The sequence below is a fragment of the Terrapene carolina genome, unplaced genomic scaffold (assembly GCF_002925995.2).
Source record: "Terrapene carolina triunguis isolate 2854851 unplaced genomic scaffold, T_m_triunguis-2.0 Scaffold42, whole genome shotgun sequence".
In the NCBI taxonomy this organism is placed as follows: Eukaryota; Metazoa; Chordata; order Testudines; family Emydidae; genus Terrapene; species Terrapene triunguis.
The window spans coordinates 63,959,118-63,977,922 of record NW_020664393.1 but is presented as its reverse complement, the minus strand read 5'-3'; positions in this window follow the sequence as shown (position 1 = coordinate 63,977,922).

Genomic DNA, 18,805 nt, shown 5'->3' with positions numbered 1-18,805 from the left:
AAAGAAACTTATTTCTGGCTCTCCGTCAAGCTTCCCAGAACTTTATATTACCACACAACAACGTTGAAGGCAGGAATGCATACTTTTGCTTTGATTTCCACAGAGAATCATAATTCTTCTCAGCTATTTTTTCCCCTTTTAGGTGACAGATGGCTCTCTGGTAGTCACCCGTCTCTTCATTTTGACCTTCTGTTCACCCTCCTCCTCCCCTCCTTTTCTCCCCCCTATGTCCTGCCCAATTCCAATTTGGATAATTATTCTGTCTGCAGTACATAAAATTCTCTCTTGTTTAAATCAGAGATAATAATCCTTCTCCTCCTGTTCTAAACTGTAGTGTAGTGTTACTATGCGCTGTTAAATCATTGCTGTGCTTTGCCCTAAAAGATGAACAGTGAGTGATTGAGAACTGATATCTTTTTATAAAGACTTTCCAGTGTTTGGGGATCCTTTGGGATGACTAGTATTATATTATTAGTCCTTAAACCCTAGCTGATTTACATTACAGTATAACTTTCTACTCATCTTTCAGACATCTTTCAGCCGAGTGCCTCTTTATTAAAATGGCTTAGCATTAACGATGTGCAGACTTTTGCATATGTCCATGATCTCGATGTGAAAATAGCAATTTATTCAAATATTTTTCTGTAAACCAGAATTATGGCTGGGCAAAAGATAGTGGTGAAAATCCATAAAACCAAAAGCATGTACTTAAACAGGTACTTAATTGCTTTGTTGAATGGGGGCCAGAGTCCTTAGCCTTAGTTGTAGTGAAAGTGTCCATCTTTTTACTAGTTTGAGAAGGTCAGACAATATAGCAAACACATTATTGCATATCCTTAGGAAAGGAGACAAGTGCACATAGCTGACAATGAGAAAGAGCTCGCCACATTCAAAGAGCCAAATATTGGAGAGCAGATGAAAACCTGCATAAAAATGACAATGCTCTTCTCAGAACAAAAATAGATTGGTGTAGCCCACTGTGCCTGATACACAGAAGACGTGAATCCATTACAACTCTCATCTAACAAGGCCGGCTCTGTAGTTTAAGCTTTACTTTAAGCTGCACTTTAGTTTAAGCTTTTTCCTCTGGAGTTCCCTGGTTCAATTCCTAGTGATGAACAAGATGGCAGCTGTCACACTGTCCGCTGCCAGGATGCCTATGCAGCCATGTTTCCACTGCTATTTCAGGGCATAGGGCACAGTAGCAGATGTGGCTGTCTCCCTGCATGTGGGGATATGACATCGGGGACTCCTTTAGTGCACTGGTCACATCCCTGCACTCACACCATCTCCCCTCCTGAGAGAACTGTGGCAATTTTCTCCATTCTGTGCAGTTCTTATTTGTTAGCTTTCTGCTAGTACTGCCCCTTTGAACAGACAATCCACAGCCATTAAGCTGCTTTTTGTGCTTTCCATAGGTGCATAGTACTGCTTTTATTTTGTTTAAATTGATTGCATTGATTCTTTTTAATTAATTATGAGGGACATGTATGGGGTGAGAGAGGTGCCTCTTGTCTTATATAGCCCCACATAATATAAAATAAGATGACCAGGATTTAGCCTTGAGTGATAGACAGTAAAGACTGCTATATCACCAATGTAAAAATTACCCATTGTAAATAAAACAGATGTGACAAATTATAATGGAATCCTGGCTGTCTTATGAAAGTTCATAAAGTCAAGACCTGAAAATTTGTGCTACATTCAAAAGAATGAAAGGTTTGTAAGCTAAATTTAAACTTTTTCCCTATTAGATTTGCTTGACTTTTATTAATTTTAAAGTACATTTACGTAAAATCTGTTATTCATCAGTTCTGCTTCCAGTGTGTCTTCGAATCATATCTGCTTTTCTGACTGACAAACCTGTTTACTACTGTTAGCACCAAGGAACCAGCACATAAATGGGAGAGCAAGATGGACTCTGTTCTGCTACGTGTATTGACAAAATTGTCATACATATTTTGATTGCAGAACTGTTCTTAGTGATAATGAAAGTGTTAGGAGACAGAACAAAGCCTGTATCTCAGATCTCTGTTGGAATTTGCAGTGCTGAATGTCATAAAAATCATCTTTTGAATGTGATGCTGTCATCTATACACATTCACCCATGGAAGTATAATTAGATTTTAAACAGATGGACAACTTACTCCAGTATTTTCCAGAATTCCTCAAGTATGCTATATGGTCTTCTATACTATTCCTTCTAACTTTTAATGTCCTTGTTTTTACCCATCTTTTACTACTAATAAATATGTTATTGTCTTTTCTTAATGCAAATCAGGAAAGCAAAAACAAAATAAAAATAAATAATAAAGTTCAATTAAACTTTATATCTGGAACTTGGAAAGAACAATTTAGAACCCAGCTTAAAACTACATTCAAGAAATATTTGAAAGCAGTGTACCTACTATCACATGACTGCTTGTGACGTCACCCTGAGAAAACCAACAATGGTACTATTTAACAACATCAAAGAACTACTGTTCTGTCCTCTTCTAACTCCTCAATGGAGATCAGAGGCAATTTAAACAGCAAGCGAGAACTGTTGCAGAGAACAATGGAATTCGGAGCAGGTGTTATTGGCCATCCAGTAGCAGTGATTAGTGCAATAGTAGTCATCCTGGGTAAAAGAGAAGAAAAGCTGACTCAGAACTCCCAGAACACATCCCACAGAATGAATCATAGACTGAGGAATCTGAAGAGGAGATGGATAAGGAGGAAAAAATACTAGTGGTGGGAGGAAATCATGCTTTCCAAAACTGTAATTGTAAATGGGGAGTTGTCATTGAGCAGGTGTATTTCTAGTGGGGTCCCAAAAGGATCAGTTATTGGCCCTATGATATTTAACATTTCAAAATCAATGATTTGGAAGAAAATCACCACAGATAAAGTTAGCAGATTACACAAAATTTGGGAGAATGGTAAATAATGAAATCACTTGGTAAGCTGGGGCACAAGCAAACAACATGCATTTTAATACAGCTAAATGTAAATGTATATATCTAGGAACAAAGAATGTGGGTCACATATACACAATGGAGGCCTCTATCCTGGGAAGCAGAGACTCTGAAAAAGATTTGGGGGTAATGATGGCTAGCCAGCTGAATATAAGCTCCCAGTGCAATGCTGTGGCCAAAAGGGCTAATAAGATCACACCTGGGCTACGCTAACCTGGGTGCCAGTAACGTGAGTTAACAATGCAGTGAAGATGAGCCCTATAGGGGGATCTTTTGGCACAAGGTGAAAGTGTTTTCTTTCTTTCTAATGAACCAGAAGCCTTCAGCCTCTCTGATTTGTTTTGCTTAATTCATAGATTCATATATTCCACGGACACTGTGATCATCTAATCTGACCTCTTATATAACACAGGCCATACAACTTCTCCAAAATAATTCCTAGAGCAGATCTTTCAAAAAAATCCAAACTTGATTTTAAAATGACCAGTGATGGAGAATCAACTGTAGAATCACAGGAATGGAGAGCGGGAAGGGACCTTGAGAAGTGACCAAGTCCTGCTTACTCTACGGGGGCAGGACCAAGTAAACCTAGACCATCCCTGACATAGAACTGATGAGATCACAGCACTGTGTGGTGCAGCTGCAGCCCAACTAAATTCCCCAATACCCAAAAAACCGTCTCGAAGGCCACATCTACACTCTGAGCTATGGTGTTATTCCCTTGCTCGTTTACATGTACTCATACTAGCTTCCATTGAGCTCATGTGAGTATAAGTAGCAGTGTAGCCATGGTAGCATGGGAAACAGTGGAGGCACAACTTAGCCGCGCTGAGTACCTACCCACCGGTTTCAGGTAGGTATGTACTTGACAGCTAAGCCCTGCCTCCACTGCCGCTACCCATGCTACCATGGCTACGCTGCTATTTATACTCATGCTAGATTGATGAGAGCAAGTGTGAGTATGCAGACACGAGCAGGGGAATCAGACCCCTAGCTTGTACCATAGATATAGCCCTCGAGGCAATTTTGGGGGCATGGGAAATTTTGAGTCCATGAAAGTGAGACGTGGAATCTAACCAAGAATAGTGCAAGCAGGCACTATCTGAGCTTCCTCGCACAATTGCACCTCACTCTCCTGGCCTGCAACATGTCTCACTTTCCCATCCTGGTGTTTCCCTTGTGCAGAGAATACAGACACAAAAAGAATTGCACAGTGGATTTCTGATGAGACTACCAATCTTATTTTCCCTTAATGCCTCAGCAAGATTGGAATTTGATTCTGATCTCACTTGAACCAGTGTAAACCAAAGAAGTCAGTGGAGATATCCTATCATGAGGTGAGAACCAGGGTCTAGGTCTCCAAAAGTAATAGCTTAGACTAAATTGCATGTGTGATTGAATGATGCTCATTAACTATAATGAAATGGTATGGTATTTTTTTCAACATTGTAGCTAAACTATAGTATAAAAGTTTTCACTTAGCTTACATTACATTTTTGCTGTCATCAAAAGGGCTTGGGAATAACAGGTTCCAATAAGGCTTTGTTGAAATTTTGAGATAATAAACTTTTACATCTTAATATTTATGATTCTAATAAACTACCACAATATTAAAATGAAAGATAAAAACTGAGGTCAAAAACTACAATTTGTTGTCAAGACAAAACTATTTTGAATAATAAACCACTATTGAAATCTAAGATCACTTTCTACAATTTAGTGAGTGATCCCCTTGGTGATATATCCCGGATATTAAACTAAGTTTAACTCACTTGCACCAGCTGTTTTAAATTGGTACATGACATACTGCCAAATGATAGGACAAAAATACACATGAAAAGACATGGTAACCATTTAGGGTCTGATTTTTACCTTAATTGAATCTCATAAAGTGATCCCAAATTGGTGTATCTGCAATTAAAGAGTTAGTAAGATTACTGCTAATAATGGTGAATAACAAAGAAAAAGGTATAATTATTGGGTCATCTATCAGGCCATGTGGCATGATGTCAGCTGATAGAGTGCGAATGTTAGCTGTCTAGCACACGTCCCAACCTGCAGACCTGCTAATGTGCGACAAAAGTCAAATTGACCAGAATATCCATGTTTTGTTCGTCTCCTGCCATAAACAACAGGTTATAATGGTTTTTAATGATGAAACTTGATTAAAGGATATTCTATCACTGTGCGGATGAAATAAAACTATTTATTTAAAGATTCTCTCCTGTGCAACATGAAGGACCCCACACATGAATTATCAGCAGGGTTTGACTCTGGCCCTTTAGATACCCAGCACAGGCTTCTGCCACTTGAGCTAAAAGATTAACTATTATTCTCTACATGGACCAGCTACTAGCGGAGGCCTTGGCACACACATTGCTAGTGACAATTATTTGCTGGACATCTGAAAACTGGGAATCCCAAGTTCCATTTCTGATGCTGGGAGTGGAGTGTTTTCTACTGGTGAGAACAGTGGTTACAAACATCAGAGAATGGAGCACTGTACATCTAAACTATTCTGTTTCTATAATTTAGATAATAAGCTCGGTGGGGCAGGGATCATGGTTTTCTCTCTTTTGAAAAATCCAAGCAGACTGGCAGTGCTCAATAACAAGGCCTGGATCAAAGAGTTTCTTTTATTTTTGAAAGTATTTGCTTTCACTGACTACTCTCAGCTCCATAGGATCTCTAAGGAAATCAGAACATTTGAAAGAGTAGTTTTACTTTACTCTGGGTGATCCCAGATAGATTAATTACATCACAAATTAAAATAAAAAACTGCAATGGATTTTGCACTTTATCATCTCTTTCTGACTGGCTCTTTTCAGATCACATAATAAAACAAAAATGAAATTTGCCAAGAAAAGTTATTAAATGTTTTTTTAGAAACTGGTTTGTCTTCTCTCTTCTTAGTCTTTCAGATCCTTTTCTAGAAAAGGATGCATGTGTGCTTGCACACCCCACAATCTTTACTGCAGTTGGAGACCTGCATTCAATTCTCAGCTCCACCACAGACTTCCTGGGCAAGTCAGTTAGTCTATCTGTGCCTCAGTTCCCCATCTATACAGTATAATAGTGGTTCCCTACCTCACAGGATAAATACATTGAAGACTGGGAGGTACTCAGATATTATGGTAGAGGACTAGATTGCATCCTGGACTACAAATAAACACAGGGGTATAAAGGCCCTCCACCCACTTATGCCCCTATGTGGGTCTCCTGGACTTTGGCACTGGGTGTACAGGAGTACGTGGATGCTGTACATCCCCCTACATCCCCCCAGATGAGAGGGGTAGGGAGTGGGTGGAGCCTAACTCAGTCCCTCAAAACACTGGCCAGCTGAGTTGAACAAGCTGCTGGTATAGCCTATCAGAAAATTACAACCATCTCCTCCCCTCCCAGAGGAATGGGAAGCAAGGAGAAGATTTCCTTCCTATGCTGCTCTGGGGTGGCACTACTCCTTACATATAGTTTAGGGTGACCAGCTAGAAAGTGTAAAAAATGAGGACGGGTGTAGGGAGTAATAGGCACCTATATAAGAAAAAGCCCCAAAATCAGGACTGTCCCTATAAAATCGGGACCCCTGGTCACCCTAATATGGTTTAACAGAGAACCACAATCTAGCCCCAAGCCAGCGCAAATATCCAGATTTAGTAGCCTAATGCCGCTCCCTTCCCAGGTTTTTTTAAAGTACTTCTCTTTGATGTTCACTTCTCCCGTCCTCTTTTTCTCAGGCATCAGTCCTGACAAGCACTTCTCTCTGTCAGTTCTAACCGGCACTTCTCTCACATTGCACAGTTAAAAAAATTAACTCTTCACATTTCAAACAAAATCGAGACTCAGCGGTTCAGTCCTGAATGGTATTCTACAGCACAGCTGCTGCGTTGGCTCCTGTACTTAAACCTTTCTGAATTACCCTCCAGTGGGCTGGGACAATTTCCGTCATTTTAAGGCCTAGCTCTTCCTTATGAGCCTACCTGGAAAATGGCAATAAAACTTACAAGCTTTAAGGGGCTTGTTTGTCAAAGTTCAATGCAGTTCTAGTTATTTAAAAACCTGTTTATCCCTTTATCAGGCATAAAAGGACTTTGCTGTGCTATATATCGGATGCCTGGTTTAATGCACACAAAAGGTTTGTTTTTAATAAGTCTATTGTTTTAGGCAGATTTGTTGTAAGTAATATTTACCCACGATAGTGCTATTTAAAAATACTACAGCTGTTAAAGTCATACTTATCTCAATTGTTCTTTAAAAAAAACCTGATACATCCAAGCAAAACATACTAGTTGCCTTGTTATGTAATTAGACCAGATGTCTGGCATAATTACATAGTTCATGTGTCTACTCACACCTTCTTGTCAACTGTTGGGAATGGGCCACATCCACCATGACTGAATTGGCGTTGTTAGCACTACAAAAAGTAATTTTCCCTTTGTTGATATTCACCCCTTCTTGTCAACTGTTGCGAATAGGCGACATCCACCGTAATTGAATTGGCCTCCTTAGCACTGATCCCCCATTTGATAAGGCAACTCCCATCTTTTTATGTGCTGTATATTTATACCTGCCTACTGTATTTTCCACTCCATGCATCTGATGAAGTGGGTTATAGCCCACAAAAGCTTATGCCCAAATAAATGTGTTAGTCTCTAAGGTGCCACAAGGACTACTCATTGTTTTTGTCTTCAAATAGTTTGCAAATTGATAGTGATTTTTTCCACCTTCATAATTGTTCCCTGAACACCTCCTGCAGGATCTGGTTGTTTACCTGTTTTCACTACTCATCATTACTAGAGAAGACTGAAAAATTGAAAAATTTTTCACAAACATTTTTTGTAAAAAAACCCTCATCCATTTCTTTGACAACATTTTTCAGCAATTCAGAGAACTTCAAAATTTCAAAATTCAGAGAATTTTAAGCAGCTCTATAGCTGGTCAACGGAAGGAATGAAACTTTCATGAATGGTTTTCTGAAAAAGATAATCCTTTTTATTGAAATTTTATTGAAATTTCAGAATTCTGGAATGTTCAATCAGCTCTAATTGTTACCTTGTTGTGATGAGTCACATTATTCCCATTCTTGACTGGATGATTGTAACTAACTATAAGTAAGTCGCTGAACTTTTCATTCACCCAGGTTGAGCATGGAACCAGTTTAGGGAGTTTGGAATTGCTAGACTGGTAGGATTTGGGAATATTTAGGACATTTTAAACTTTTTCCTCTCTGGATGACTTGTGTGGCTTTGACGGAGACTCCACTGCTACAACACTGAGAAAATGGCAATGTCGTAGGATGGGATGAGATTCACAATGAATGTTCTCATACTCAGACACTGTAAACCTGTGCATGGACATTCCTGCTGCAAAGGTTGGAACCAGGCCTTTGCCTGGCTTATTCAGTTGTCTCTGGGTATGGTTTTTTGTGTCACCCTAGTTGCAAAGGATGAAATCACATAACTTTATCCATCTCAATTAACTGCATAAGAGTCAGGAGTGTGGCCTCGAGTTTTGGGAACCCAATCTATCCCCATTGTGCTGCGGTTAGGCAGCATGCCCTATCTGAAACATCTCTGTTCAACCGCCAAGTATGTTATTGAATCATTTGCTCACTACTTTCACTTGTCACCATTCACCAAAGTCATAGCCACAGACAAATTGGTAATTGGGGCATGGATGAACGTGCATGGTCCTTGTGGGACAGGCACAATTGGAGCTCCATATTAGGCCTGGAAATATTTCAACAAGGCTGCCTCCTTGCTGTGTTCATTAAATAGTGTTCTATTTGTGTATCTGCTTTTGATGGTCTGCAGCACAGAGAGTGAACAAGAGGCAGCAGTGGATGATACATATCTTGTACAAACATGTCTCTGAGGGGGAGCGCCCATTTGTGGATGGTGCATGCTCTTCTCAGAGAAATGATGAGAATGGGAATGACAGCATGGTGCCAGGCAGTCCTGAGGAGCATGGGGTTTTCAGGGCCAGCTGCCCTCTGAAAATTAACAAAAAGACACCTGCATTAATGTTCATACAAAGAAAATTTAAAGTGGGTGTAAATATGGGGAATTTAATTTCTTTATTAACTCAGGGCAAGTTTCTGTTACCCTTGCTCATATTGAATATTACCTTACTCCATGAATAGTCCAAGTGCATGGGACTACATGTAGAGGAAATTGACACTCACACTGAGTAAAGATATCAGAATGTGGCCCCTCAATAATTTCCCCACTATTTTCCCAAATTAAGACAACTTGTGGGAGCACACACACACCTAGCATTAAAGGAATTGTGAGTTTTGAGGTTCCTTGGCATTAGAAACAACTAACCAAGGTCTCCCAATATATCCCACACCCATGGGCGCTGACTCCCACCAGCATACACAGGCCACCCACCTATCAGGTGTTCGGCGGTGGGGCAGGAGGAAGGGGACAGAGCGTGGGGGGGGGGAAAGAGGTGGAGTGAGGCGAGGTGCACTCAGGGGAGGGTTGGAGTGAGGGCAGGAAGAGGCGGAACAGGGGTAGAGCCTTAAGGGAAGGAGCAGAGCCTCAGGGTGGAGCATGGGTGGAGCACCACCCAGAAAGAAGAAAGTTGGTGCTGGTGCTGCCACACCAAATCCCGGTTAACATTTACGCAAATGGCAGGGCATGATTTCAAGGGAAGGTTTGCCCAATTAAAGGCTACAAGGTTGGACTCAATCTCTCTTTTCATTATGGCAATTTTCCTTACGAGCCACCTGGGAATCAATCTCTGTATTTCAGTTGACATGAGCTATTTTGTTTCAACATTATTTTTACTGTTTTAGCCTGCATACTTTATTAATGTTGATTATAACTTGGTTGCTCACCAGCTTAAATTGAACAGAAAACCTGCAATCCAAAAACTCTTCCGTAGTGATTTAAGAACGGCTAGCATATACAGTGCTTGGACCAAACTTTCTCATTAAATACTTATTAGTGTAATTTTTATTTTTATTTTTATTAAGGATTTTTTTAAAAAGTAGCAAAATACACTTCCCCTACAAATATTAACAAAAAATACAGAATGCTTCTGCTAGGTAGAATAATTACATACATAAAAAAATTGTACAGGCAATAAACATGTTTGAGGACATGGAGAGGCTCTCGTGGAAGAAAGGCTAAAAAGAGTAGGACTGCTTAGTCTAGTGATGATAGATTAGCTGTGTAGAGTAATGAATGTTATAGAGATGAGTCAATGGGGTGGTCCTATTTATCCTTTCCCAAATAATGACCCTGAAAGACAATACTTTTAAAAATGATAAAAGGAAATACCTTTTAAAAAAAATACAACAATTAACATGCAGTGCTCATTGTCACCACCGTCTACTCCAAGTGCAAGGAACGCTTCTTCAGCCTGCCTTCATTAACAGAGGCACAGCACAGCACATACATATTAATGACACCCACAAAAAGTGAAAACTTTCCAAAACAAAACCCTCCACTTGACACACAATTCTTCCTGTGTTGTAAGGAAGGCACTCAGAAACTACAATGACTAGCATAGTATGTGAACCTATATAGAATAGAACAGAAACAAAATACTAACTAACTTGGGACAGGAAAGAACTCCTCCTATGGCCAGGGTATTACCTAATTGTCAACTACTGGATTTCTTTGCAGCTTCCTCTGAAGCATCTGGTACCAGACACTGTCAGAGACTGGATACTGGAGTAGGAGCCTGATTCAAAGTCCCTGGAAGTCAATGAAGTCAATTTTCAGAGGGGTAGCCGTGTTAGTCTGTATCAACAAAAACAAGGAGGAAGACTTGTGGCACCTTAGAGATTAACAAATTAATTTGGGCATAAGCTTTCATGGGCTAAAACCCACTTCATCAGATGCATGGAGTGGAAAATACAGTAGGAAGATATATATACATAGTACATGAAAATATGGAGGTTGCCTTACCAATTCTAATGAGACAATTCAATTAAAGTGGGTTATTATCAGCAGGAGGAAAAATCACTTTTGTAGTAATCAGAGTGGCCCATTTGAAGTCAATGTGATGCTTTCCAATGGACTTTAGATCAGGCCCTTTATGAACAACTGGTCTGATCCTGTATGGCAATTCCTATATGCAAGACATCTTTGGTTCATAGAATCATGGAATATCAGGGTTGGAAGGGACCTCAGGAGGTCATCTAGTCCAACCCCTGCTGACAGCAGGACCAATCCCCAACTAAATCAATTGTGTTGAATGTTTCATAATTTATCAAAATTAAGGGGGGCTTTTTATTTTTTCCCTAGTTTGATTTCTAATAGCATGTTCAAGTAACTAAATAAAATGTTCAGTACACCATTATGAAAACTGTGACAGATACAAGACCCAATTCTCTGCTCATATAAGTGAATGATACTCCAATGAAATCAATGGAGCTATGCCCATTTATGCCAGCATAGGATTTTGCTAACAGTTGAAACAAAACAAGAGAACCTTCAGTTTGCAAAGCCATAAAACCTTGTTCTATTTCTGCTTAGTCACTCCTAGCTCCCCTTTGGTAACTCTGTTAATGTAGTCATTGTTTACCTTGTTTCTTAGGTTGTTATGCGTTCCCTATTTTCAACGTATTGGTCCCTGAACAAAGTGAAAAGAAGAGCGTGCAAGATCCCCACTAAGAAGTTGCAGTCAGGTTTACTGCTAGCAGCCACCTCAGGATATATTTACTCAGAGTTAATCCCAGTTTGGCTCTGATTACTTCAATTAAGTGTATCTCCTTCATGTTTTACAACCAGAGTACAGCCCCAGGAGGGATCAAGTTCACTAAGGCCTTGTCTACACTCCACACAAACCATGGGGTAATAATCACATACTTGTCAACGCATGGTAGCCTATCCCATTACTGCATGATCAAATTGTCCATGTTAGCATATGGCTGTCATGCCCTGCACCTGTACTGGAACAGTATGTGGCTGTGAGAAGCAATGCAAACATCTGGGCTTGTATTCTGAGATTCATAGTGCCACGACTCACTGCGTCACTCTGTGCTCACATTCGCCGGTGTTATGCAGCAACGTGTCTGTTCACTCCGGGGACTGTGGGAAGAAATGGTTTAGGCTCATGACATTGGTTTCCTGTCCCAGCTGGGACACTGGTATGCTGTTACATGTTGAAGGTATTTGGATCCTGCTCTTCCTCATTACCAAGAGGACCAAGAGCTGCTGCTTTTTAGGGAGGCAGTTTTTCTTTCATGCCTTGGCACAAGCTGCTCCAGGAGATGTTAGGAGGGGCTTCAGACACTGTTTTGGGGAGGAGGAGGATGGAGGCAGGGGGGCTTGCTGTTGGGATGGAGTAGCACAGCAGCTGAATGGGACTGTGTGGACATGAACCTGTGGACTGAACGGATGCTGGTTTTAGATTACCCCTTCTGGACCAGGAACACAGAAACATGCTAGTGGGATAACATTGTACTGGAAACATGAGATGAGCAGTATTGGGTCCAGAATGTCACATGAAGACACGCACATTCCTAGAGCAGTGTGAGGACTTTGCCCTGGCCCTTATAAGCAGAGCAGGCAGATGAGAGACCCAATGCATACCAGAAGCATGCCACTATCATCCTATGGAGGCTGGTAACCCCAGCCTGCTATAAAGCTGTTGGCAATCAGTTTGGGGTTGGGGGGGGGGGAAATCTATATATGGGTCATTGAGATTTGCAAGGCAATTCATGCTGTGCTGTCCGCCAGGCTGGCTGGAATTAGAAATATTAATTAAATAACTTCAGGGCTTGTATGCATCAGCTTCCCAAACTGTGCAAGTATGATTGATGGGACACTAATGGGGTGCCCCCTAGTGTTCCCAGATCTAGATACGAGTGGGTAAGTAGGTCTCACAGCACTGGGTGCTCCCTTATGCTTTCTGATCACTCTGGGATAGTCTCTCTCCTGGTAACTTGGCCCTCCAACAGGTCCCTATTTAGTCTACCCCTTCTGGGTGTATGAAGTTCAACAGGACCACTGTCCAAATGCCTTCTCCAGATGGGGTTCAGCCCCAATTTGGGCTCTGTGCCACTGTACCAGGGGAACCCAGGTCCACCCGCTGTACTGAGTTCTGGCCCATGGATTCTATAACCAGCCATAAAAGTCTGCTATGTCCTGTCCCTGTTGCTGTTTCTTAAGGCTCCTTCCTACCCAGCTTCTCTCTCTTTTCCCTTGCCTATTTCTGAGCTTACCACATGAGCCTAGTCTACGCCCCATGGTTATATCACCCCGATAGTTTCTTGCTAGACTTACTCCAGGGCAGGATCTCAGGGCTTACTCTCCACCAGGACTTCCTCCTTGTCCCTGAAGGTCTCCCTCATCCCAGAGAATGACTACAGCCTCCTTCCCCTGCACTTTTCTCCTTCTTTATGGTGTAGCAGAGTCACAGTCTGAGTCTATAAGAACGGCCATACTGGGTCAGACCAAAGGTCCATCTAGCCCAGTATTCTGTCTTCCAGCAGTGGCCAATGCCAGGTGCTTCAGAGGGAATGAACAGAGCAGATAATCAAGTGATCCATTCCCTGTTGCTCATTCCCAGCTTCTGGCAAACAGAGGCTAGGGCAGGGCCGGCGCAACCCATTAGGCGACCTAGGCGGTCACCTAGGGCGCTGCGATTTGGGGGGCGGCGACCACGGCGGTATTTCCGTGGTGGGACCTTCCACCGCCTCTGTGGGGGGGCAGCATTTCGGGGCGGGACCTTCCGCCGCCTAGGGCGGTGGAAAAGCTGGCGGCGCTCCTGGGCTAGGGACACCATCCCTGCCAATAGCTATTGATGGACCTATCCTCCATGAATGTATCTAGTTCTTTTTTGAACCCTGTTATAGTCTTAGCCTTCGCAACTTCCTCAGGCAAGGAGTTCCACAGCTTGACTTGCGTTGTGTGAAGAAATACTTCCTTTTGTTTGTTTTAAACCTGCTGCCTATTAATTTCATTTGGTGACCCCTAGTTCTCGTGTTATGAGAAGGAGTAAATAACACTTCTTTACTTACTTTCTCCACACCAGTCATGATTTTATAGAACTCTATCATATACCCCCTTAGTCATCTCTTTTCCAAGCTGAAAAGTCCCTTATTAATCTTCTCATATGGCAGTCGTTCCATACCCCTAATAATTTTTGTTGCCCTTTTCTGAACATTTTCCAATTCCAATATATCTTTTTTGAGATGGGGCGACCACATCTGCACACGGTATTCAAGATGTGGGTGTACCATGGATTTATAGAGGCAATATGATATTTTCTGTCTTATTATCTATCCCTTTCTTAATGATTCCCAACATTCAGTTAGCATTTTTGACTGCCGCTGCACATTGAGTGGATGTTTTCAGAGAACTATCCACAATGACTCCAAGATCTCTTTCTCGAGTGGTAACAGCTAATTTAGACCAACATATTATATGTATAGTTGGGATTATGTTTTCCAATGTTTTCCATTACATTACATTTATCAACATTGAATTTCATCTGCCACTTTTTTTTGGCCAGTCAACCAGTTTTGTGAGATCCCTTTGTAAGTCCAAAGCAGACTGCGAAGAGTTAACTATCTTGAGTAGTTTTGTATCATCTGCAAATTTTGACACCTCGCTGTTTACCCCTTTTTCCAGATCACTTATGTTGAATATGTTGAATAGTGGGTCCCAGTACAGACCCTGGGGAACACTACTATTTACCTTATAACAGCTAGATGCTGGAATTCATGATATATAGATACAGTCTTGCTCTTTTCCCAGTATTTTTTTTAAAATGTATTTGTGGCGGGATCCCCGGGGTCCAGCCTGGGACTTTGGGACTACAATGCCCCCTGAACTCTCTCCAGCCTGGGCTGTCTCTCACAGTGCCTTGCTAGTGACCAGCAGCAAACCCCTCCAGGTGCGGTGATCACTCAGCACAACAGCATGTGGAGCCCCACACACCCAGCTAGATTGCATTAATGCTCCCAGAGCCACTCATGAATCACACAGAGAAAGGCACCAGAGCCAAATCCCCCCAGCTCCCAGCACTGTACCTCAGGAATATACAGTCTTGCACTGCTCAAGACAAGCAATGCAGATTTATTAATTGGTTCACCACTTCATCAATGGAAAGTGGATATACACCAGCCTTTGCAAAACCCTGAGCAGATTTGCCACACACTTCATACAAACTCACTGGTAAATATAAACAGTAAAAGAAGTTTATTGACTACACAATATAGATTTTAAGTGATATTAAGTGATAGGCAAAAAAAGTCAGAGTTAGTTACCAAAAGAAAAGAAAATATAAGCACGCAGTCTAAACTCTCAACCCTATTAGACTGGGCAACATCTAGATTAAGCACTCCTCACCACACTGGATATTGCAGTCCATAGTATACAGATTTCACCCTTGAAATCTTGGCCAGTCCCCTCAGCTGGAGTCTTCAGAATGTTCTTGTTGCTTGTAGTGTAGGTGGGTGAAGTAGAGAGGCCCTGCATGCAGCCAGTGTCTGCTTTATACCCGCAGTCTGTGTGCTTGGAAAACACAAGTCCAGGCATGTCTGGGTGGGCATTGCTGAGTTTCCAGGCAAGGTTGAGAAATTCCCCTGGTGTGGCCTCATGTAGGTGAGTCATTGAATTGTAGCTCCCTTGCTGGACAATGGCTGTTGATGGGTTGTTTCACACCCCGCCTAGGCATTGTTTACTTTCCTTGCTGTTGCCTCTGGGGAGTGAATATCTGGCTGATTCCCCAACTTACAGCATGTTTTAGTGACAACCATACAACACAATTCTCATAACTTCATATGCATTAAAGATATACATATATGGATAGAGAAATGACTTTAATCAGATCATAGCCTTTCCCCTGATACCTTACAAGGTATCCCCTGTTACCTCACAATCATATATAAAAATGAGGAATATGGGGGTTCCAGGACGCTCCCCCAAGGTATAGAATGTCACAGTATTATTGCTTCCTTAATGGTGTCTCACTTTCCTGATGCTCTTAGCAGGTACTTTTGTGTAAACATTGTCATTTTTAGGTGACTGAGTTTGTCATACAAAATTCCCCTCTCAGTGTTTCACTCTTTACATTCCCAGAGGATGTGATCAACCGTTTCTTTGACCCTGCATGTCTCACCCAGCCCATCTTTGTGCTTATTAATTAAAGACAAGTTACTATTTAAGCCATAGTGTCCAGTACCTCACTCTCTCTCTCAGGTTCTTGTAGTATGTCAGCATTTTTTTTATTCTAGGGGATACGTCATGAAGTCTTTTCCCCTTTGTTTCTTTTGTCCATACTTCCTGCTATTCCTCTCTTAGTTCATTTTAATTAGGTTTTTAAACTCTGGTTTACTTAGGAGAATCTCTATAGTTTTTTCACTTTGTACACCATTTTTTGCTATTTTGTCTGCCACCTTATTTCCTGCTATCCCAACATGCTATTTTAATGTTTCCTTCCATCGGTGCCAATTCTGTTGTTAGTAACAATCTTTCATTAACTATATAATTTCTGCTTTCTGAATTCCAGTGTTATTGCCAGTAGTCCTGATAATGAATCTGACAAGATGACAACTGAGGTAGGTCACACATCCAGTATCCACTACAATGCCAGCATCATCCTGGCTAGCTCAGCCATCAGAATGGCTATAAAAATGGATAGTCTAATTGATTTCTTTATTCCAAGTATTGGGATACAGAATGTTGTCCCCACTCATCTCTAGACCCATCTGTAAATATTTGACAATTCTTACCCCATTTATCACATGTAAATCAATTTTGCTCTGTTTAATACATTTAGCTCTCCTTTTCCCCTTTTAATTACATTGTTTAGTTCCACATTTATATTAAGGGGTGATTTTATACCTATCATGCATTTTCCATGGCAGAATATGCTAATTCCTTTGTCCCTATTTTAATCCTATTAACATGAGGCATTTTTGTTTTTTTCCAACCATGCTGACCACTAAATTCCCAGCATTCTTCATATATTTGTTTAGCGTTTCCATCTTCCCTGTTTCTTATGAGTTTTGTCCAAAAGGTTAAGTCCACTAATTTCATTCTTAACGCCACAGGCATTTCACCAGGAGCTACCTACGTTACACACAAAGGGATTATGATGAAGACACCACATGGAGGGCATAATGGGTGGTTCCAGAAATACTTTTAAGTAGATCCATTTTACCTTTACATTTATCTACAATATTTTCAATGTGATCCTTCCATGTTAGCTTGCTATCAAACATCACAGCCAGGAATTAGTAGCTTTTAACCTTACCTATTTGCTGTCCTAAAGAGACAGTTTACAATCTCTTTTAATTTTCCTTTTAGTGAATATCATTTCTTTAGTTTTGACAATTGAAGATATAAAGCCCCACATTTCCCCATTCCACGCTTTCCCTAAGTACTTCATGAATTTGCTTCTCAGCTATTTCCTGTTCTCAGCCCATATAACATAGCCATCTGCAAACAAGGAAATGCCTATTCCTTCACTCAACTTTCTGGGACATTATCATTACATTGAATAAGGTGGGTGGGGTTGACAGCACTATGGAGTGTCATTTGTGATTGGATATATGGCAGTGTAGGCTTTCCCTACTCTGACCTGCAAAGTTCTTTTACTTAAGAAATCCTTTATCCAGCTATACATTCTGCCTTTTATGCCCATTGATGCTATTCCATGCAATAAGCCCTCTCTCCGTAACATACTGTATACTTCTTTCAGTATCTAGGAAAGTTACTACCACTGATTCTTTATTTCTCATGTTTTATGCTATCACTACTCTTACTAGATGACCAGCTGTACTTGTTCCCTTCCAGAGACAATGTGCAAAGTGTATTCTAAGTCCATTTCAATCTAGACATGTTATTTTTTCAATCCCCAGATTTTCCATGACTTTACCCAAACATGATGTAAGGAATATTGGCCTGTACATACCATGCATAAGGGACTGGGGCATAGGCAGTCTTGCCTAGCAGTCACAGCTGGGCTAAAGTCTGTTCACCAGGGACAGGAGTCATCAGGCAGGAGTCGGAGGAATTGCAAAGTCTGGTCCTATAAACAAGAGTCAGGCTGGGGTGAAAGACCAGAGGTAGTACCAGGTTCGACTCAAGAAGCAGGAATCAGGGTCAGTGTCAGGTTGGAGTCAGAGATCAGGAAACAAGGCAAAGCCTGGCATTGCAGCAAGCCAAAAACTGTGTAGCTACTCAAACAACTTCCTTGGCCATCTCCTGGGGTTAAGTAGGTGGCACTTGGCCAATCAGAAGGTTGCAGGGTACTGTCACTTTGGGTCTCTTGGGCAGTACTTCCTGTGGTGCATACTCTCCACACTGCTCCCAGTTTACATGCTACAGGACCTTCTGGTGGCAGTGTGGGGCTATCAGCTGCCTTAGACTCTATAAAACTGGGTTCTATTCCCCAGGTCTTGTTCTCAGCTTATGTGGGGTGACAGCTGGGTGTTTCTACTCACATCTTTCCCACATACTGTTGTACAGTTTTAGCAGTATTTTCAGACATTGTTCATCCAGGTGTTTTAGCATTTCATTACATATGCCATCCTTGCCTGATGCAGAATTTTTGCTTTTAGCCATAGCATTTGGAAGTTCCCTCATATAGAAGTTTTCATTTAATATCATACCCTCATCTTCCTCTCACCTCTTCTAGTCCTCATGCTTCTCTTTAAGTTTTTTTTTCCCTCACACAAACTTCTATACTCTGATTTTCACCACTATTAACACTGTAGAATATTTCTGGTAGGTCTTCCATTTTTTCTTCATTAGAGCTTTTTAAATGTTGGCCTTCTACAATGAGGCCTGGCATAGAATTACGCTTGCTCCATATTCCGTTCATTGTCCTCGTCTACCTATATACCTCCGATGTTTTAGTATTTTTATTTCCCCACAGTA